General features: G+C 41.7%; 1 protein-coding gene across 1 annotated transcript in view; it reads left to right on the top strand.

The window, feature by feature from the left end:
* LYPD6B (LY6/PLAUR domain containing 6B) overlaps positions 1-23833 on the top strand; it is a 102418-nt gene that overhangs the window by 554 nt on the left and 78031 nt on the right. The window lies entirely within an intron of this gene.

Below are 23833 nucleotides of genomic sequence, written 5' to 3'. Positions count from 1 at the left end.
GATCACTGAGGCATTCTTCTTCCCTATCCCTGCTGACACTGAACATTCGCACCCGCTCCATCTGTGTCCCATCCGCTCTTTCTACCTGGGAATAAGGATGCTGTGCAAAATCTGGGTCTTTCTTATACCTAGTTTGTATCTAGGAAAGGTTATTGAGCCTAAGGACCTCCTGACAACTTGTCCTCAGCCTAAAATCTCCTACTTACTGAAAAGCCTTTTATCCCAAATGTCTACAACATCAGCCGTAATGATACCTTTCCACAGTCACTTGTTTAGATAGGCCACGCTTCCCCCTGCCATTGGCAACGCTCCTGGGCTAGACTGCTTTTCTTAATCCCATGGATGTTGTGAGTATTATGTTCACAAGTGGATGCAGGGAAGATATTTTGATTGAACTACAAATCCTCACCACACGAGCTACTCATGCTTAGTAAAAATATATTAAACAGTGGTGATCTGGAGTTGCATTAATCTTGGGGATTATGCTGCTTGTTCGTTGGTTAAATACCATGCTTTCAGTGTCTTCTCCTAATCATATCAACTTTTTACAAAAGAAGATTCTACGCAAGGCTGTGTCTTTATAATGTTTCAACATGAAGGTAGTTGTTGATGTTAATTTGCAATCGTGAATTCATTTCATCTCATACACTTTTATGTTATAGCTTTCATAATGTTGTCAACATGAAAGTGCTTCAAATAGCTTTGAGTCCTAATCTGGTGGTTCTGTTCACTGAAGATAAGCAGCAATTCCTTGTTTCATTTTTTATTTTTCTAGGGTCACCAATGGGTCTAAATAACCTCTTTAGTTGTATTGGTGGACCAAGTGAGAAGAGATAAGTTGAGAAAGAGGAAGGGAAAAAAAAGGAAGAGTGAGCAAATATGAGAAAAATAATTACAGGGGAGAGCAGAGAGAGGGAAGCATTTTTGGAGAGATGATTTGTACACTAATCACTTCAGTCACCTTCTCAATTTATAAGCTCAAGGATAGAAAGTTAATCCATCTTCAGGCCTACAAAAGAAAAACGTGTGTGGGGCCTGTGTGGCCAGTCGGTACCAATTCTCTCCTCGCTAGGCTTGATGATCAAAGACTGGGGAAGTTGTCAGGACCTCAGTCCACTGAAGAGCTGGAAATTTCTGAGTCTTAATTGTAGGTTGCTCTCTTGGATGACTCGAAGAGTCACTCAGAAAATTCCTCAGCATAGGACTGGTTCCATGGTACGTGGTTGAGTGGAGTACATTGGAAGCCAGATCCCATATGGCCAACTGTGGTTCAAGTCCTGACTCTGGAGACTTCAGCAAAATGCAGAGTGTGTGAATGTGTGTGTGTGTGTGTGTGTGTGTGTGTGTGTGTGTGTGTATACATGTGCCCCAAATTCTGATGGGATGAAGAAATGGAGGAAAAGTAATTGTGACATAACCACACCTCATTTGGAGGACTCTCTCTGTTTCCTTCCCAGTCTCCCTCTCTTCCTCCTTCTCTGGAAAGCACATGTGCCCTATGACAATTAAAGAAAAAAAAATGTAAAAGAAAAGAACAAAATTTCCCAGCATAGGACAAAGGATATCTGACCAGCAAAATCTTTGGGAGGACAAAAAGAGGTAAAAACAGAATCAGTGGCCAGAAAGAACTGATGATGAAAATATTTCTTTCAAATAAAAACATCTCAGAAAAATCCATGGAACTACAGAATCTTAGCATAGGCAGCATTATCGTATCATTTAAATATCATCTTTGTGCTTTAGAGATGGGGAAACCAAGACTAAGAGAGGGGAAGTGACATGCCCAAAGCCACACAGTGAGTGGCTGAACAAAGAATATCATGAGTCCTCTCCACACTGTTGAGCTGCCTTTTCTGGGAATGGAATCACAGGCTAATCCAGGGCTGTGTTACATAGAGTCAAAGGGTGCATTCTTAAAGAAGAGCTGTGCCCTGGGACCAGCATAACACAATGGTTATGTCACTGGACTCCCACATAGTCGACCACGGTTTGAGTCCTGGACCTGGCGGCTTGAAATTCATGCAGGGTGCGTTTGAATGCATGCCCAAGATCTTGAGAGGAGAATGAAGGAGAAGGGATTGCAGTGTGGTCATCCTTTCTGGAGGAGGGGGGTGACTTCTCACTTTCTGTCTCTGTCTCTCCAGTGAACACAAGCACCCTATAGCAAAAATCCCCCTTAAGAAGAAGAAGAAGAAGAGCCATGCCCCAAATTAAATTTCGTTTTGAGATCTTACACTCTAAGTTTTTCAGAGCCTTGCTGGATTCTCCGTGTGCAGCAAGTAGAAGTCACTTTTTAGCTGGGCCCCTGACAGCCTGCTATGGACTCACCTTCAAAAAGTCTCCCTGAAAATGGACTCACTTTCCATGTACCACAATTTGCTCTCTGGACAAAAGGAAAGGGACTTAGAATGGGTATGTGGCTTAATAGCAAGTAGAACATAATTCGCAATGTTCTCTCTCTTGGGAAAAAGTCAGATGCAGCTTGGATTTCTCAATCTATGGCAACTCCAGTGGATGCTGGGAAAAGCCCCACTCTTTGGCTTCCTTTTCTTTTCTGCGGATGTCAACGGACTTACAGGTACAGACTGAGAAGAGAAAGACTTTGGGACTCTTTCGAGCTACTTAGGAGGGAGAGTTACTGCTAGAAACTGAGGACAACTTGTTTACATCCTATAGATGTGCCAGTTGTTAACTGCACTTGGCCCTGCCCCACTAGATTAGCCTCCACTCTCAGTAGCTTGTTGAAAGAATTACTAGGGCTCTGCTTCATCACTCCTTGGCAGGCATCGCAGTAGAACGCTTTCGTAGCAAGCATCAAGACAGAATGCTAAGACTTAGAATTAAGTCTGCTCAAAGCCCCTGGCTTCTGTGGACTGATGCTTTTATTTATTTACTTATCATTTACATTTTTTTTCCATGGGACGTTCCATTGTGGTGACAGAACCAAGAGCAATTATGGATCAGGAGCTTTACTGCTTATTTAGTTACATTTTCTGGGTCTTATTTTACTAGATTCTAAGGCCAGGTGACTTAAGTGGCTTGTGGCTTCTCAATCCTATGCACATATGGGTTGCTTCCTCTTTTTTTCTTTAGAGGTTTTTGCTATAGGGTGCGTGTGATCGCCAGACAGACAGAGAGAGATAGAGAGACAGAAAGTGAGAAATCATCCCCAGGGGGGATGGCCACACCGCAATTCCTTCTCCTCCATTCTCCTCTTGGGATCTTACGCACGCATGCACACGTGCCCGGCGTGAGTTTTAAGCCACCGGGTCCAGGACACGAACCGCGGTCGACTACGTGGGAGTCCAGTGACATAGTCATTACACTAACTGCTGGTCCCGGGTTGCTTCCTCTTTAGTTAGGCTTGGTTAGATGTATATATGGTCTTACAGACTTGTGCTCAGGAAGGTGAATAGTTTTGGCTAGGCAGATTCCAAATTGTGAAATCACCTTACTCAGCTGGGGTTGCATAGTCAGTTTACTGAGTTTTTACTTTCCCCTGCCATTGACTTTAGATGCAGGAAAGGAAGTCAGTCTAGGCAATATAAATCTGTTTCACCTGAAGACCATGAACACAGAGGGGTGGACAGTAGTGCAGTGGTAATACAAGGTTCTGCAAAGCCAACCCACATGGGGAGGCTTTGGATTTGAGTGCACATATGCGTGGGATCCAGGGTTGGCTGGAGCAGGCATGGATCATGGCATAAGGATGCTCTTGGGGGTTCCTGCCTCTCTCTCAAGTCTTTTACTCATGGATGAATTTTCAAAAGAGAAAAATGTAAAAGACTATACTTACACATTGTTTTGATTCCTTCTCCCTGTGTGAAATTCTTAAAGAAGATTTTTGGGACCATGCAGAGTGGGCAGCTGTCAAGAGTGTTAGAACCACTAAGTCAGAATATGTTCCAGAGCCTGCAGCACATGGCGTGGAGGTTACGATGGCTGGATCCCATTACTTAGTTGGAGTCCTGGACCTGGCAGCTGGAGAAACACCAGGTGCATGTATGCGCATGCCCAAAATCCTAGGAGATGAAGGACAAGTGATGGCAGTGAGCCACCACCCCTGGGCAGTGATATCTCCTTTCCCCTCTCTTTGTCTCTGTCTCCAGTGGGTACACACACCCCTATAGCAAAAATTTCAGTACATATATATCTATACATGTTCAAATGTTGGTCTATAAGACATAGCTCTAGATGCATGGCTGCAACATTAACAGAACTTCTTGGGTCATTTGCTTCAGTCAGCTTTGGGTTTTTGTAGGGTGCTGCTCTTTGCTGGAGTCAGGGAGAAAAAGAGGTTGGAAAAATATATTTTTACTTTCAGTGTGGTTTGGTTTCAGTATGGAGAGGACATGGGTAGAAGTTGAGCTGAAAGAGTAACATTTTAAAAAGATATTCAGCCAGTGTTTGTTGAATACCTACCTGGTGCCAGGTGCTAGGGGTACAACAGTGAACAAAAACATAGTCCTCGCTCTCTGGGGCATGCGTTATATTGATGGGAGGAGGGAAAACAAGCAAGCAAATATGTTCATGATCGTTGTAAGTACAGTCAAAAGTACATGTATGAAGGAAGGAAGGAAGGTAGGTAAGAAGAAGGAAAAAAAGGAAGGAGGGAAGGAGAGAGGGGCAAGCAGGAAAGAGGACTAGGAAATGGTGGGGTGCTATTTTAATCAAGTGTGGACAGGAAAGACCTGACAAGGGGACATTTGAGAAGAAACCTGAAGGAAGGATGAAGGGAGCCTTGTGGCTATCAGGAGGCAGAGGATGGGGCAGAGACCATAGTGAGGAGGTCCTTGGCTCCTCGCTCTTCCCTCGGAAACATCCAATTACACTTGCTGATTCTGATTTACAAGTTGGGCATTGCCATTTTTACCAGAGTTTTATGAAGTGGTTACTACTAAATGACAATGATGCATAGAACATCCTTTATTAAAGCAATTTCTACTGTTACGAAGAACCAAACTTAGCGTATTTCTATTACATGGAATTTCAGTATTTTAGAAAGCCACATGCAAAAGAAGACTCAACCTACCTAACTCTTTATGGCTTCTAAGGTATTTGTAGGCCTAGAAAATTATTCCTTGGGGGCTGGGAATGCTTACATAAATGTAGAGTTGTTTTACTACCCCTGCAGTTCAGATCACTAGAGAGTATTCCTCTGAAATAAAAGCAGGTTTGCTTGGGTGTAGATCTGAATCAATGATAGAACTTGAAATTATGCCAGCAACCCCATTCCCTCACGTATATGATGTGGCAGGGAAAGAAGTTGGTCTAGGAGAAGGCAAAAGAATGCATTGGCTTTGCGTTGGCCAGATCTGGGAGTAAGCCAGGATTTATCCTGAAACCATATAGTCGATCTGCGATGTCAATCATCTCTATTAGCCCCAAACCACTTTGTTCGGATCTGTGGGGTTGGCATGCTAGAATAAATGGCAGTGAGAGAGACAAGGTTAAGACTATGCTATATGGAAAAACAAAAACAAAAACAAAACAAAAAAAAAACTAAAACAAAAAAGACTTGATGTTTTAAGCTAAAGTTATTTTGGAATCATAGAAAATATTCATGGTCACTGTCAACTCTTCCAAAATTACTCCCAGTTATGTCTGATTTTCCAGGCCCCTCGTAATGCCTGTTGTAAACTATTTTGTGTGTCTCTGTGTGTGAGAGATTCTGAGAGTTCCTTTAGGTTAAAAGAAAATTCTGTAATGAATTTTGTGTGTATAAATAAATATATGAATGTATGAATAAATGAGTATGCTTCTTTCCTCAAAACTATTTTTTACAGAGGTTTAAAATATTAAAAAGCATTATTTTGCCAGAGGGCACATGTGCTTGCTAAAGAGATTGAGAGGGAGAGAGGAGAGAGAGAAGGGGAAAGTGAGAAATCACCCCCAGACCCCCATCCCCCATGGAGAATGATCTTGCTATATCCCTTCTCCTCCATTTGTCCCTCCTTTTGGGGTTTTGAGCATGCACAAACACACATGCATCCATCTAGCATGTTTTTCAGGTCGCCAAGTCTGAGACTCGCATCACAGTCATTTTCAGGTCACCAAGTCTGAGACTCGCATCACAGTCAGCCTTAACCACCATGCAACCAACTGGCCCACTTTAAAATGCTTTTAAAGAAAGAATTAAGAAACAGACATTCCTAAGGCCAGCAGGTGGCATGGTGGTTAAGGCATGGACTCCCACATGGCTGACTGTGGTTCTAGTCCTGGACTTAATGGCTTGAAAATCATACTGAGTGCATGTGCATGCATGCCCAAAATCCCAAGAGGAGAATGGAGAGAAGGGATTGCACTGTGGCCATCCGTCCATTGAGTGATTTCTCACTTGCCCTCTCACTGCATCTCTATGGCAAGCACATACACCCTATGGCAAAACCTTTTATTTTTAGAGCAAGAAAACATAGCCAACTGATTTGTAACAAAGGGCACCAGTCATTCCAGTGGGGAAAAGAAAATCTCTTTAGCAATGGTGCTGGAAAAATGGGTATCCACCTGTAGAAGGATGAAACTGGACTCCTATTTCTCACCATTAACAAAAATGAACTCAAAATGGATCAAAGGTCTAAACTTAAGACCTCAAACTATAAAAATACTGGTGGATAACAAGGGGGAAACTCTTGGAGACATTGGAGTAGGCAAAGACTTCTTAAATGAGACCCCCAGTGCATAGGCCATAATCCTCAAAATAGACAAATAGGATTACATCAGGTTATAAAACTTGTGTGCAGCAAAAGAAACAATAATTAGAGTGAACTGACAACCCTCAGGAGAATGTATTTGTAATGCCTCAGATAGAGAGAGCTCAAGCAACTAACTCCCCCAAAACTAAGCAACCATTAAAAGATGGACAAATGAGCTGAACAGACAACTCTCTAAGGAAGATATATGAACAGCTGAAAAGCATATGAAAAAATGCTCAATGTCCTTTATAATAAGGAAGATGCAAATCAAAACTACAATGATGAGATACCACCTAACCCCAGTCAGAATGGCTACAATTTTAAAAAGTAAAAAATGATGAAGCCAGTGGATGTAATGGTTACATGTTGGTTACATCACTGGATTCCCATATAGTTGGTTTGAATCCTGGACCTGGTGGCTTAAAAACTCAGGCTGGGCGCATTTGTGTGCATGCCCAAGATCCCAAGAAGATAATAGAGGAGAAGGAATAGTGGTGTGGCCATTCCCCCTGAGGGGTGATTTCTTGTTTTCTGTGTCTCTGTCTCATCTCTCCAGTGAACACATGCATCATATAGCAAAAATATTTCTCTCTCTCTTATAAAACAAAAACAAAGAATGATGAATTGATGAATGCTGGCAAGTTTGTGGTGAAACTCAAACTCTCCTACACTGTTAGTGGGAACATAAATTAGTACACTGTGTAGAGCAATATAGAAGTTGTTCAAAGACCTACAAGTAGAGCTACCATATAATCCAGCAATTTCACTCCTGGGTATCTATGCAAAAAATAGGAATATACTTAGTCAGAAAAACACTTGCATATCCATGTTTATTGCAACATTATTCACAATTGCTAAGACATAGAACCAACCCACATGTCCACAAACGAGAGAATGAATTGAAAAAGTGTGGCTCTGCACTATGGAATACTACTCAGTCATAAAAACAAAACAGTGAATATTTGATAGAAAGTGGACAAATATGAGATATTTATTGCTAAGAGAAGCAAGTTAGACTATGAAAGAGAGGCCTTGTATGTCCCCACTCAATATATACCAAATGTCTGTACTCTTTGGCAGAAACCAGAAGATTGGAACATATAAAAGCAGGGAGAATATCTGTGGGTACTGGAGACAATGTGGGAGGAGAGTGGAAAATAGGGGAGAGTCAGAGGGAGGGAATCAAGGGGAAAAAGAAAAAAGTAAAACATTTATGGGACTAAAACTTGAAAATTTTCTGTTGATAATGTGTATGGTAATATCTGGACTAATATACAGTATATTCATGCTGAGAAAATTCATTTTGTATGTTCTAATGTTATACAGTGATTGAATGTAAAAAAATAAAATAAAATAAAAGGTAGCTTTTGAAAAGAAAAGACAGAAATGGACATCCAGATTGGCCCCACAGTGCAGCGATTAGGTGTTGTGCAAAGGATGTTAGATCCCTCATAGCTGACCAGGGTTTAAGCCCTGGCACCAGTGGCTTACATACCAGGTACATATGCATCTACCCAGGATCTTTTTTGTTTGTTTGTTTGTTTGGAGAGGTTTTTGCTATAGGGCGTGTGTGCTCACCAGACAGACAGAGAGAGACAGAGAGACAGAAAGCGAGAAATCACCCCTCAGGGGGGATGGCCATGCCACAATCCCTTCTCCTCATTCTCCTCTTGGGATCTTGGGCATGCACACACGCGCGCCCAGCGTGAATTTAAGCCACCGGGTCTGGGACTCGAACTGCGGTCGACTACATGGGAGTCCAGCGACATAGCCATTATGCTAACTGCTGGTCCCTACCCAGGATCTTGATAGGATGGAAAAATGGAGGAAAAGAAAGGTTGTGATGTGACCAGAGCCCATTGTGTGTGGGGGGTGTCATTCTCTCTTCTCCCTCCTCTCCTCTTTCTTCCCTCTTTTTATCTCTGTCCATCTCTGTCATGTATGTACCTTCTGGCGTAATGACATTAAAAAAAAAAAAAAGAGAGAGAGAGAGAGGGAGAAATACACCAGACATCTAATGAGAGATAGTTTACCAAGAACTGGAGCTAATATCGTATGTCACTTTAAGAGGATACCCTCCGAGATTCTCCTTGCCATCCCTTCCAACCCCAGGTTGGGTGAGGTACCCTTCTTGAGAGCTTTCAGAGCAGATTTACTTCCCCCAAATTATCACATATTTCTACTGCTTGGTGAAGTAGTACATTGAGGAGTGTGATTTTTTTTTTTAATTCTACGTTTTTTCCTTCAGTAGCACATTCATATTAAATAAGTTGATTTTTATTTTTTGTTTTTATGTCTTAAGACCAGTTGTAGGAATGGCTACAACTCAGTTGTAGAATGGCTCTCTGTTAATGCAGTTTCTTTCCTGGCCTTCTGGAAGGCTGACAGTGTGTCCTGGAGCATTTTGCAAGATGCCTGACATGTGTTAGGGGCTCCATGGGTGTTTGTTGAATAGATGAATGAAGGAGTTATTAAAATGGATGTTTGATTCTGAACTTCCTGGCAAAAAAGAAAAGCAAAAAGAAAAATATATAGCTTTCACTGTTTTTATATGCATGTAAGTCTAAACAGAGCATGAATTCAGAAATTATTACTTTTTTTTCCATTTGGTGCTGAGTTCCTGTAAGTATTTTTCTGATGAAATATGTTATAAAGGCAGTAAGTTTCATAAGAAGTCTTAGGTTCAATACTTCTTATGCTACCATGGCTCCTGACTAAATGAAAGAATTAACATGGCTTTTGGTAGACCCTTATAGCTAGAGGCCACCCCCAGCATTTAGAGATTATGGGTCTTCGTTAGCTTCTAGCAGATTCATTGTTAGAGCATCTCTTTCCAAATGGTGGTGGGTCCATGAGCCCTTTTATCTTATACCACTGGATTTCTGCTTTTGTATTACACCTGCCTAGTGGATATTCTAGTGAAAGATTTTATTGTGCTATAGACTGATGCATTAAGTGAAGTGTGTGAATTAGGGGAGAATGTGGGAAAAAAAAAGGTGGGGTTGTTGCCGTCGATTTAGAACATGTAGCATGCCTTAGCAGGGCATGGCTCCTGCAGACTCTCTAGAAATGTTTGCTCTTGCTGAGTTATGAACTTTATAAGAAAATAATTATTCTGTGAAGACAAATGTAAATACAGGTGAGAATATAGGTGAGAATAAGCTAATGAATATCTGATTAATTAAAAATATTTTCTTACGTGGCATCTGTGAAGCAGGGAGAGTGCTAAGAAGTACAGAGATGGACTTGCTGAGGAAAGATGATTGATTTTGGCTGTGTGTGTATTGGCTGAAAGAAAGGAGAGAGAGGAAAATTAAAAATCCTTTGATCCAGCAGAAAGGATCTTTTCTTTAAATGGTTTTGATGGATGCATTTTCTTTCCAATTGGATAATAAATTAGTCGAGAAAAGCTCTGAGTGGTTTGGTGCTTTAAGGAGAGAGGAAAGAGAACAGATATTTGTTGAGCATTTGCTATTTTCCAGGCATTTTATAAAGAGTTTTAGATATTTTCCCCCTTGAAGTCATGGTAATCCTGTGAGTCCAAGGGGGAAAGGTGGGTTAGCAAGGTTAAGTAAATCGTTAAGATCATACAGTTTGTGTGTGTGTGTGTATCAAACTCAGATTGAACCCACTAAGTATGTCGCAAAGCTCAGGCTGTTTTTCAAGTCCTCCAGTGGCTTCTCATTTGCAAACAAAGGAGCCACACGGGTATCAGAGCTATTGCAAGCGGTTCATTTCAGGATACATCTAGCATTATCCTTACGTAGGAAAATATATGTCTCTCAAATACATGTATGTCTCTGTTTCAAAAATATGTAGCCATTTTGTGATTTGCCAATTAAAATTTATTTAAAAACAATATTTCTGGAATATAAACTCAACAAGAGCAGGGATTTTTGTATATTTTGTGTGATGTAACTCAGGTGCCTTGAAACAAGCTCAGCATAGCGGATGCTCAGTAAATATCTATGTGTGTAAGAATAGTTAGTCTTTATAGTCTTTTATAGTCCTTTAAAAAAAATGTTCTTTATTCTGTGAGTGAGGGGCAGAAAGAGAAAGATAGGCACTCCAACAGGGTCCTCACACAGCAATCAATTTCAGCAAGCCCTGGATAATGGGCCCTTGCACCCCTAGTATGTTTAGGGTGGTTTCAGGATGCAAACCTGGAACCTTCCCATGTGTCTCAGACTTGTATTGTATTACTGGTGCAGCACCATCTAGCCCCATGTCATGCTTTATTTAATTGAATTTCTATGAATAGACATTTAGAGTGTCTCCACTTTTTTATTTCATAAACAACATTTATGTACTACAAATACATGAATGAGTGAATGGGTCCCTGTAGCATGTTTATGTTGGCCGTTAAGGATGCAGAGAAGCCACTGACCTTGACCTTTGCCACGTAAGCAAGTGTAGATGGGAAAATTCATGTATGGCCAACAGGTTACTAGCATGCATACTTAGTACCAGATTTTAAGAATGCACAGAAACCTGTGTTCAACTTTCTCCCCAACAGTGTTAACAGCACCATATCACCCAGTGCTGTCTTCTCTTTTATGTACATATCAACTATGCAAGCTATATATTCCTCTTTTTGCTTTGGTTACCAGGAAGTTCAGAAACAAATGTAAATCTTAACAACACATTCATTCATTCATTTAGTCAATAAATGTCCACGGAGGCCCATTATGTATCAAGCACTATAAAAAAATGCCACCAATTCCAAACTCAAGGACATGGTGTCAGCCTTCTAGTAAAGTGGTTTGAGCAAAGCAATTCGAGATCTGACTTGAGAAGGAATGGTTCATTGTCTCCTCAAGCCTCTTGCTTTGGACGCCTGCCCAGGAAGGGGAGAGCTGCTCAGCCTTTCCCGTGGCCATGACCGGTTCTCCACTAACCTCATTAGCACTAGAAAGGAGGCGACTCACTTTCCTTCAGGTGAGGACAAAGGCTGCTGTTGTCCTAGGGTGAGGGGCCTTTGGTGACTTGATTAGCACACTGCCTGGCCTGTGCCTATCTTCAGATGGAGACCATCAGATATATTCTGCCGCCTCATTAGGTTGACACTCTTCCTGCCCCCTCTTGTAATAATGTCACTGGAGCACTTAATAATTTTAGGTCCATGTTGTAAGCATACACTTTGGAAGCAACCCCAGGTCAGTGGGAACAGATGCTGGAAAAGGCAATCGTTTTCTCATTCTCTGCTCTGTTTAAAATGTAACAAGTCTTGTTCGCTCTCTCTCTCCCCATCCTTCTCTGGTCAAATTAAAATAAATAAAGTTAAATAAAATAATTCTTTAAAAAAAGTGGAGGGGGGAGGTGGGACTGGCAGGTGGCGTGGTGATTGGGAATGCTGGACTCCCACATGGCTGACTGCAGTTCAAGTCCTGAACTTGGTGGCTCTCTCTCTCCCTCTCTCCATCCTTCTCTGGTCAAATTAAAATAAATAAAATAAAATTATTTTTAAAAAATGTAACAAGCAATGAGTTATGATAATTGGGCAAGTTTAAGTAGCAGAAGATCAGAAATTGCAGCAATATAAATTTTTTGGGAACCAGCAGTTAGCGTAATGGCTATGTCGCTGGACTCCCATGTAGTCGACCGTGGTTCGTGTCCCGGACCCGCTGGCTTAAAACTCACGCCGGGCGCGTGTGCGTGCGTGCCCAAGATCCTGAGAGGAGAATGGAGGAGAAGGGATTGCGGCGTGACTATCCCCCCGGGGGGATGATTTTTTGCTTTTTATCTCTCTGTCTCTCTCTCTGTCTGTCTGGCGAGCGTACACATCCTATAGCAAAAACCTCTCCAAAAAAATTTATTATTTATTTAATTTATTATTATTATTTTATCTGAGTTTTGCTAGAGAAAGACAAAGAGAGAGAGGAGAGAGTAAGCCACCAGGTCCGGGACTCAAACTGTGGTCAGACATGTGGGAATTCCAGTGCCTTAACCACCATGCCACCTGCTGATCCCTCTCTTTGGTCTTTTAATAATAGGCAGTTGTTTCTTTTATTGGAATTGGATTCCAGAAATGGCGTATTGGTCTATACCAGGCTCTGTGCTAATCACAGAAGTTGTGTAACCTACTCTCAGAGGGCCGTGTGGCCATGGCAGGGATTGGCTTGGTGGTTGTGTGTTTCCTGGGCTGCAGGCTATGTGGGATCCATGTGGGGGATGCATGGGGGCCATGTGGAGGGCTGTGCGGGGCATTTGACCTCATACCTGTTCTCTATGGACCAGGGCTGGGGTAACCTGTGGCTCAAAGCTTAGCAGGATTGAGACTCCCTTACAGAACCAGTGTCACGGAAGGGGTGTCTTCGGTGCAACATTGTGTGGGAGTGGCAGAGCCATAAAACTTCTTTCTAACCCTGGGATTCTCTGACAGAGTTTAGTGCCATATCTCTGGTAAGTGAACCCAGAGATGATAAGGGGGAGAAGTCCCAGAGAGAGCTGATTTGATTGGGACCAGGGTGTCCACCGAGGGCACCGGTAACTGATCCTTGATCTCAGGCACTTACCTGAGGTGAGGACCTCACACCTGCTGGACAGTGAGGGTCAAACACCCCCAACCCAAATCTCTTAGCTGGAAATAAATTCTTTAAACTCATCCTTGCTTTTAAAATACTGTTATAGTATTGATGCTTTATCCCTCATACTGTCTGGAAGAAATTTCTCCTCACTTCTTTTTTTTAAAGAGAGATTTTTGCTATTTTGCTATAGGGTGAATGCACTTGCTGAAGACACAGAGAAAGACGAAGAGAAAGAAAATGAGAAATCACCCCCTAGGAGAAATGGCCATGCCACAGTCCTTTCTCCTCCATTCTTCCTCTGGGATTTTGGTTACACACACATGTGCCTGGCATGAGCCTCAAGTGGCTGGGTCCAGGACTCAAACCACAGTCACCCATGTGGGAGTCCAGCACTATAACCACTATACCACCTGCTGACCCCCTTCTCTCACTTTTACAATTGATTGACCAAGAAAATAAATGCCATTTCTGAACCAGTAACCTGTTAGCCTGGCAAGTTTCAACCAAATTTAGCACCTTAGCACAAGTTCATGCTCTGTCCTTGAGCCTAGTCTTTCTCCAGAAAGAACTTTTCTTCATTTGCCCTATCTTTGATTATGAGCTAGGGATCAAAGATCAGAGAAAGCTGCTGCTTGCAAAAGTAAACACTTCAGAAAGGGTTAGTGAACACAAAGAAAACTATGCTATTGATTTCCTCTTTGCAATTTTTTTCGTTTATGGTGATAAATATTTATGTAGTGTCCACTGTGTGTTACTGAGCACTGGTGGATAGCAGTAAACAAAGTCCCCACTGTCATGGGACTTACCTCCTCATGTGGGAGGCCACTAAATAGGCAGGAGACATCATATCAGGTAGTGGTAAGTGGTGAGAAAGAAAGAAAGCAGAGTTAAGGAGACAGGAGAGAGGCCAGGAAGGTAGTGCTGTTTTAGAGAAGCTGATCAAGGGAGGCTTTTTCTGACCAGTGACATATGGGTAGAGAGCTCAGTGATTCCAGAGAGAAAGCCTGTGACTGTCTGGAGTAGGGTGGATTCCAGAAAACAGAAATCAAGTGCAAATGTCCTGAGGCGGGACCAGAATATGCTTGGTGTGTCCATGTGGAGTAGGGAAAGGAGAGTGATCAGAGAGGTGGCCGGGGTTTGTCCAATTGTTTTGTCATCAGAGGAAGCATCTCCCCTTCGTACCGTTCCTACTCCAGTTTCTGACTGAACATCTTTCCATGTACCGGTCAGATAATGAACCTCTTGAAAACCTTGTGAAACACGTTTGCCAGTTTAACTGCACAGACACGTTAGCCCTGACACTTCATCAATACAGGAATTTCAAGGGAATGTGCAAAGGAATCTGGGATTTCTTCAGTAAGTTTATTAGACTTTCTTAAGATGTTGGATCTTAAGTGCATAAGTAAAATGACTAAAGGTTTTTGCCTGTTAATTATCTGAATAGTAAAATGTGAACATAGTAAAGATGCAAATATTACAAAAAGATAGTGAAAGTAGATCTCTCCTGTCCCCAGTATTTCTTTCCAGAAGCAACTACTGCGAGCAGATTCTGGGGTATGGTTGTGGAATGTAAACACCTCTCTCTATAAAAAAGGAAGATTGTGACTGCCCACATTATCCAGCATCTTGCTGACTCTGGAGTTATTTCTTAAGAGTAAACATGGACTTTACCTCATGCCTGTTCGTACCCGTCATAAGGGAAGAGCACAATGTAATGATGCCCACATTGATGGACATTACGGTTTTTCTATCTTTTGTTGTAACAATTAATGCTATAAAAAATAATAATGGACATCCTCGTATATTCTTTCTGCACATTTGTGTGTCTGTGGGAAAAATTCATAGAAATGGACTGGAGACTGAGGGGAAATGCGTAATAAAAAGTCTGATAGTTATTGCCAAATGATATCAATTTACATCCCCACCATGGCCAAGAGTCCCATTTTCTCAAACCCTCACCAGCGTAGTATGCTGTCATTCTTTTGTATTTGCAGTGTAATTGAAAAATGGTATTTCAGTGCAGTTTAATTTGCATTTTTCTCAGAATGAATTCAGAGATTAACAATATTGTGTGCAGAGTCTACAGAAAGTTCATGGAAGATATGTATTATGAGAAAACTCTGCATGGATTTCAAGTTTTTCTGTACACCATAAACTTGTGTGTTAATTCCATAGTCTATGGACTTTTTTGAAGTCCTTGCATAGTTTGGTCAAGGAATGCTGTCTGCATGACCAAGATTCTTTCAAGTTTGTTGGGACTTCTTAGAAAGCTAGTGCTTTCTAAGTTAATTTTGGAAATTAATTTTAGAAATATTCTTGTGTGCTTAAAAACAAAGGATATGGATTTCGTTCATGTGTAGTAGGGTTTTATACATATTTTCAGACTAATCTTGCTGGTCAGGTTCACAGTGTCGGAGCCCCACTGATTTTTATCTGCATCTTTTCTCAGACCACTTCTCTTAGAAGATAACATCTCCCACTCTGACTGTGGGTTTTTCCATTTGTCCTTATTGTGTTGGTTTTTCTGTTACATTTTCTAGCTTTCGTTGTTTAAGGATATCATAGTTATTCTTTATTGGCACACTGTCAGAATAAATTATTCCTTTTTTTCTCTGTACTAATATCGCTATACCAGCTTTTTATTCACAACAGTGTTTGGTACACCTTTTTCCTTTTCTTTATTCTTTATATACTTTGCATCATTTTGTTCTGTTGTTCTAGAAATGTTGCTGAAAATCATGAACCAGTGAATCAGTCTGTAAACCTATCAGCACTTTTTATTCTAATAGATGAATTTAATATGCTCATAGTTTTTGAATTATTGATATATTTGAATGTACTTCTACCATGTATTTTGTATTTGTAATATAAACTCTTTTTGTTATCAAATAAATGTTCTCTGCCTTCTATTGGATTATCAAGTTTTCATTTATTCCTTCTTGTCCTCCTGTACCTAATTAGAAGCTAGATTAGTTTCTAAGGCTATAGCAAAGTCCTAAAATCTGGGTGGCTGAGAACAACAGAAATTTATGATCTCATAGTTTTGGAGGCTAAAAGCCTAAAATCAAGGTGTGGGCAGAGCCATGCTCCTTCAAAAAACTGTACAGAAATCCTTCCTTTCTTCTTCCTAACTGCTGGTGCTTTGCTGGCATGGATATCCCTGGGAGTACACACCTGCAAAACTCCAACCTTGTCTGCACAACGAAATGAGTAGCTGCTGGAGGGAGACAAAAATAGAACTGATTTGGAATTCTCACACCTGAACTGTTGTAATAATGAACTGTTTCCTTTTTTTATTACTATTATTTTATTTTTTGCTATAGAGCATGTGTGCTTGCTGAAGAGAGACAGAGAGAAATAATTCCCTAGAGGGGATGGCCATGCCACAATCCATTCTCCATTCTCTTCTGGGGATTTTGGGCATGTATACATATACACCTGGCCTGTTTCTCATAATTCCAGATCCAGGATTCGAACCACAAGGTTGGCCATGTGGGATCCATCACCTTAACCACCACACCACCTGCTGGCCTACCTACTTTCTTAACATCCTGACTTGGTCCCCTATAGATCACCTTACAGACAGCTGTGTACTCCACTCTACTTGTATATTAGAATCTCCCAGTCAGCTTTTTTATTTTTTCTGTAAGGTGCGTGCACTTGCCAGAGAGACAGAGAAAGGCAGGCAGACAGAAAGCAAGAAATCACCTGCCAGGGGGAATGGCCACGCTGCAATCCCTTCTCCTTCATTCTCCTCTTGGGATCTTGGGCACACACACACACATACATGCCTGGTGAGAGTTTCAAGTTACTGGGTCTGGGACTCAAATCATGGTCTACTACATGGGAGTCCAGCGATGTAACTATTACGCCATCTGCTGGGCCCTCCCAGGCAGCTTTTAAAAATACAGGTGTGTTGACCCCCACTCAAGGCCAGTTAAATTAGCACCTCTGCAGATGTGGCTCGGGTGTTGGGATTTATTAAGTGCTCCCCAGATGATTTCCTAATGCAGCCAGGGTCCAGATTAGCTGCTGGAGATTCCCTGAGGACGTGCACCGTAGAGCTCCAGTCTACGAGTCCTGCAGTCTCCTGGTGAGGCACCACTGATGAAGAGCTCCAGTCTACGGTCCTGCAGTCTCACGGTGAGGCACAGCCGATGAAGGTCCTGAGAAGCAGTCACCACCTTGTTTTTTCCAGGAATGAGGTCTCATAGCAATTACTTAGGGGTTCCATTTATATTTGCTAGTTAATTGAATCACAGATCACTAATAATCTACCTGGAATATAAATGAAAAAAGTTAGGAATGAGAGGGGAGTTAGACGCTGGCAACCGCGTATTAGAGAAACAGATACTGGGGCCTTCAAACTCAACTCTTATATTTACTACTTTGTTTTGTGATTTCTTGATTTCTTATTTCTTGATTTTTTTGGGAGCTACCCCTCTGCCAACTTTTTAAAAGTCTGTTTCTTTCCTTGTTCCGTGAATAAGACAGCAAGAGGAGAGAACAAGAGAGGTGGGCATCCTCACCAGGGTCCTCATGCCATAATCTGCCCTCAGTACTCCCCGACCTGGACCATGGTAATGTGTGTGCTCAGCATGGCGAGGGAGTTCTCTCAGTGTAGACAGGAACCTTTCCCATGTGGATCAGTTTCTCAGAGCCTTGTGTTATTGCTGTGTCCTTGTCTGGTTTCACAGTTTCTAAAACATTTAACTTTTCCCTCTTTACCTGACTATAAGCTACTGATCTTAATTATATTATTTCTGGACTATACTTATTTTTTAAAAATTAATAAGATTTTTACTTTAAAATAGCTATAGATTGGGGCCAGCAGGTGGTATAGTGGTTAAGGCACTAGACTCCTAGATGGACTCCTGGACTTGGAGGTTTGAAATTTATACTGGGCACATGTGGATGCATGCCTGCCTCAAAATCCTAAGAGGAGAATGGAGGAGAAGGGACTGTGGCATGGCTCTCTCCCCTGGGGATGGTTTCTCACTTTCTCCCTCTTTGTCTCTCTCTCTCTGGCAAGCACACATGCCCTATAGCAAAAATCTCTCCCCAAAAAACAGCTATAGATTTATAGAAAAGTTGAAAAAATAGAAAGTGTCCGTATGGCCCTCATCTACTGTCTGCTGTTATTAACATCTTACATTAACATGATAGATTTGTCACCTTCGTGAGTTAGTAATGAGACATTATTATTTACAAACATCCAAGTTTATTCAGATTTTCTTAGTCCTCCCCCCATCTTTACCTGTCCCAGGATCTTATCTAAGATAACACATTACACTACGGATTACCCTTTGTTTATTTATATTCGTAAATATATTTATTTTTTTCAGCAAAGTTTAAGTTAATCTGTTGTTTTCCATTATATAAGAACATTAGTACACTTTAATTATCTTTTCCTTTTCCTTTCTGACTTGTTGGCTATGGTATGTAAATTGTGGCTTCAACTTGTTTTTAGGACTGTTAGTGCCCATGAGTTTATGATCTGCATAAGGAAATTCAATGAGAAATTATAGTTTTTCTTGGCCCTCCTGGACTGAGAATGTGAGTTGCTATGATTTAAATATGTCCCTCAGAAATTCATGTGTTGAGGTTTGATTGTACTGTCTTTACTGCAAAGTTACTGAGTGAAAACTTAGTTCTTTCATGGTGTCTCAAGGGTAAGACACTGGGGGATTGGTTCATGGTGATTGCATCATGGAGGCAACAGTCTTAGAAAAGATTAGTGATGTCTTGTGACACCCAATGAGTTCGCGCTCTGGTGAGAAGAGGTTAGTGCTCATGAGAACTGGTGTTATAAAAATGAAAGATCGATCAGGACCTCTCCCCCATTGTATGTACCTGCCTCTGTGCTTCTGATGACCACGCAGTAGGCCCGGACTTTAGACGTGCCAGCCACCAGAATCATGAGTTTTATCTTTTTATAAAATCACTTAAGCTTGGATATTTTTGTTAGTAATGTAGTAACAGACTAAGACATGACTGAAAGCCACAGGTCTATATGACCAAGTTTTAGCTACATCATTAAAAAAAAATAGAAATATGTGCTCTGACATAGCAAAATGATGCAAAAAAAAAATTATCCCATTTTCACCTCAAAAGAAAATTAGGAAATTAGCTGTGGATGGCAGTAATTTGTCTGTTGAGTCTCAGAAGTTCTAGACCCAGATCTCTCCTTCCAGTTGTCTCTTTTGAGGAGCACAAAGACATATCATCACGAGATGCAGTAAATAACCCCCACAGAGTTTAATTGTTTTTTAAATTGCAATTATAACTAATTAAATGCTAAGATGTGAACAGCTGTGCTAGAATATTTAACAGATTTCTTGGCATCATCCCCACTCTCGATATTACTTTTAAAAAGCTGGCTCATGGAAATACATAGTAAGTGGTTATTTTATGTTTCACATTAGAAACTGTAAAACCAACCTGCAAACTGATGAAGGAATGCTCTGAGTGTCCCGTCTTACCTCATTGTAGGTCGTACTAGTCATGGATCGGTACCATGCAGTGCATGACTGGGTGCCTGGGAGTGGTCAGCAGGCATTGCCAGATGAGTGAGGTCGTTTCAAACTGGGGAAGCCTTCGTGGAGGTGTCATTTGAGCTCAGTCTTGAAAGGTGAGCCATATTCTTTCATTTGACACATACACGAAGCTTCGACTGTGCAGTGTGTTCGAACTGGGACCCCAGGGTGTGACTTCTGCCTTGGAGGAGCTCATGCATGTGAAAGGGGAAGTTCTGATTTATGAGCGGCCACAGTCTGGTTCAAGGGACAGCAAACTATGGCCTGAGGGCAAAGCTGGCCTGTCACCTCTTTGTGTATGGCCCATGGGCTAAGAATGATCTTCCTGACTCAGAGGAAACAGAGGTGGGCATGGGGTCTCCTGGCACTATTTCTTTGGGGGGCACTTTTGGCCGGGGCAGAACCCCTTTAGATAAAAAGTAGTATTTTGTTGCTGTTGTTGTTAGAACCACAGCATGCTCAGAGGGCTGTCAGAACAAAGAGAAGGGACAGCCATATCTAACTGAGGAACTCAGAAAAGCCACTTCCAGAAGATACATTAGGGGGACCAGCAAGCAGGTGGCATAGTGGTTAAGGTGCTGGACACTCCCACATGTCTGACCGTGGTTCAAGTCCTGAACCTGGTGGCTTGCTTTCCTACTTTCTCTCTCTCTCTCTGGTCAAATTAAAAAATAAATTAATGAATAAATTAAAAATAAATAATTTTTTTTAAAAAGAAGAGATACATTAGGAACAAATATCTCATTCCTCTGCCACTAAATATACCCTTCAAATACACCAGCTTTCATGTTCTCCATTCTAGATTTTGACTCTTTTTAGATTCAGTTGTTCTTTCTACTATTCCTTTTAAAATCTGGTTTTAGCTGCTCTGTTTGTCACTGTCCATTGATTGTCATTGTCCATCTGTTTTCCTAAAGTGATGTTTCTTAACATGAAATCTATGGTGGAGTTTCGGGGGTCCTGAAAACCTTCTAACTGGAAGTGAACAGATGCATGACATTTTTTTCTGGAAGGCGAAGTAAGACAGTCCATGGCTTTTGATAGATTCTCAAAGAGGTCATCATTTGAAAACTGCGTAGTTTAAAGTGGGTGTTTCAAAATTAAAATTAGTACTACTGATAGTAGGTTCTGACTAGTAAAAGTTTAAGCAGAGAGATTGTCAATTCCCTCTGGTATCTGAGGCCAAGCTGTAAAGACTTTCATTAATTCAATGGATAGTTAGGAAGAAGCTCTTCTCAAAGTACTGTGTACTTGGGCTCCAGTTATGTAACTATCTTGATGGGATGAAGGGATATCAGAGGATATCCAACTGGACAATGAAGAGAACAGGACCTGAGAGAAATAACAAGGTATTCACAGTTTATTTGGAAGATACTTGCCCAGGATGGTGAGGGCGATGGAAAAGAGAAACAGGACAAGGGAAGATAGATGCCATGCATCATGATGCTTTTCTGTGGTGATCAGTGCTCTCTGCAAGCTGTGAGGAACCACATCTGTCCCACTTCTACCTCTCAATAGGTGCTGTATTTGGCTCAGCACTTCTGTACGAGAGTCACAGGAGGGGCCACACCTTGAAATGGCCCATTAGAGAGAAAGGAAGTAGGTTTATCTACTAGCCTTCCTCTTGTCTCCCTTTTCTCATGGGTAGAGCTTTATTCTGTGGGGCACTAGTGCCACTTCACTTCTGGTTGGCATCCTCTGCACTCTCAGGGACGGCTCAGCAAGCTCTGTGGTGTGCTAGTCATTCCAGAAGTATAGGGGTGACCCAGTGAAAGTGGGGACTCTAGTCAAATGAAAGAGAAATAGGGAGCAGCAGATAGCATAGTAGTTATGTTGCTGGACTCCCAAGTAGTTGGCTGTGGTTTGAGTCACAGACCTGGCATCTTAAAACTCACTCTGGGCATGTGTGCATGTGTGCCCAGAATCCCAAGAGGATAATGGAGGAGAAGGGATTGCAGTGTAGCCATACTGCCTGGGGGGTGATTTCTCACTTTCTGTCTGTCTCTCTGGTGAACACATGCACCCTATAGCAAACATCTCTCTGTTAAAATAAACGAATGAAAAATAATGGAAGTGCTTTAAGGAAACAGAATAACTGTAAGATTTGTTCCTAGCGATAGGGGAGGCAGATGTCTGAAGAAACAACAATGACAAGGTGGGACAGTACTTCCTGGGCAGAGGAGACACAGACCAGGTAAAAACATGAGGGAATCGGGTGTGCAGACTCTGGAAGGGAGAGTGTGTGTTCACCCTTCCATCTGTGCATCCAACTACATTAATACTCTGCCAATACAATGGGCAAACAAAAACAGATATGGGCCCTTCCCTCACAGAGCTTAAAAGTCAATGCAAAAGGTAGGTATTAATGATGTAATCATGCTAGCAACTGTAAAATTGGGCTATGTGAAGTGCCCACTGAAGAACAGAAGGGATACTGTGCTATGGTAGCCTTTATTGGGTGCAAACACAGAGAGCTCAGGGAATGCTTTTTGGCCACAGTGGCTCATGAACTCAGATAGGTGGGACGTGTAAGAGCAAAGAGCAAGAGAATGGGAGGGAAGACACTCTACATCAGAGTGCACCTTATCCAGAGGCTCTGTGCTAGGATGGAACGTGACATGTATGAATCGCAGCAGGAAGACCAGTATGGCCATAGCTGATAGAGAATTTGTGAGTATAGCAGAATAAGAGGTGAGGAGAAGGGGCTGGCCATGCCAGGCAGAATTAATGGAGTCTTACATTTCTTTAAGGGGCAATAGAAATCTTTTGGAGGAATGTAAGTAGAGAAGTGTTGTAATCAGGTGAAAGATTATTTGGAAGGCCCAGGTGGGAGGATCCCTGTTACTGAAAACACTCATCTTTAGACAGTTATACAGACTTAGGGCTATTGGAGCCATTTCTGGAAAACCCCAAATATTAACAGCCCTAAAGACATATGAAGAAACAACAACTATGGGAGAATCTAGTGAATCAGGTGGATGCACATGTGGAAGGACAAATAAACAATCTCCGTGGGACAAACAATAGACATTAGAGACTTGGAGGCTGGTAGTTTAGAGTTAGGAGAACTTCCTCCTTACCGACTGGAACATTTTTCATATATTATAGGTCTTTTTCTAGGTTATTATTTTTCATTTCCTAGCAACATTGTCAAGACAAAAAACTTGAAGTGCCCACATGGAAAGTTCTAGAATTGAATTGAGAAAACACACCTTTTCTGAGTCCTCATCCCACCAGGGGCATGGCTGGATGGTGGTCAGGAGAAAGGCTTGTCCTGTACTCCTGTGCTGAGACTCCAAGAGGGAAGAGCATAACCCAAGTTCCCCCAGGACATTGACTCAAATTCACTTTGAGCTTTACCAGGCCCAAGGTCCCAATATCTAGTCTGCTTCAAGGAGGTTCGAGGATAGCTGCGTGTCCAAAACTTTTGACGTTCAAAGCAAAACAAAAAACAAAGCAGAAACCCCACAGAGAAGCAATTCGAGAAAGAGCTATTATCAATCCAACAACCAAGTTACCTTTAGCTTGTGATAAACAGAATAATCCAAGTCATTAACCCAGGAGAAGGTATCTCTGAAGGGCAGGCTTTTCTGCCTCTTGAAAAGCTCTGAGAGGAATTTAAATGAATTCTTGTTTGACAGGAATTTATTTATGTATTGTGATTACCTCCAGTCAGAGCAAATTGTCTGATGCTTTAGTGTGACTATAAGAAGCTTTGGAATTGGGTAGGGCAGAGTTGGCTGATTACAAATTTATGCAGATGAGTGAATTTGTGTGTGTGTGTGTGTGTGTGTGTGTGTGTGTGCGTGCGCGCGCACGTAGGTAGAGATGGTTGTAGTTGTATGTTCTGAGCTATGGGGTGGTTTTGGTTCTTCTTGTCTTGAGGATTTTTAAGCTGGCTGCAGGACCAGTCTTAAAACCGACCCTTTGCAGGACCAGTCTTTTACCCACCCTTTGCTTTTGCTATTTCATTGCACAGGAAATAGTGGACTATCTCTGCAAGACTGAAGTGCCTCCCATCCCCGGAGTGCTCTGTATTCACTTTTCTGAATGGAGCAGCTGCATGTAAATGTCAAAT

Source organism: Tupaia chinensis, unplaced genomic scaffold (genome assembly GCF_000334495.1).
Source record: "Tupaia chinensis unplaced genomic scaffold, TupChi_1.0 Scaffold000549_1, whole genome shotgun sequence".
NCBI classification, from domain to species: Eukaryota; Metazoa; Chordata; class Mammalia; order Scandentia; family Tupaiidae; genus Tupaia; species Tupaia belangeri.
This window is presented reverse-complemented; position numbering and strand designations above follow the sequence as displayed.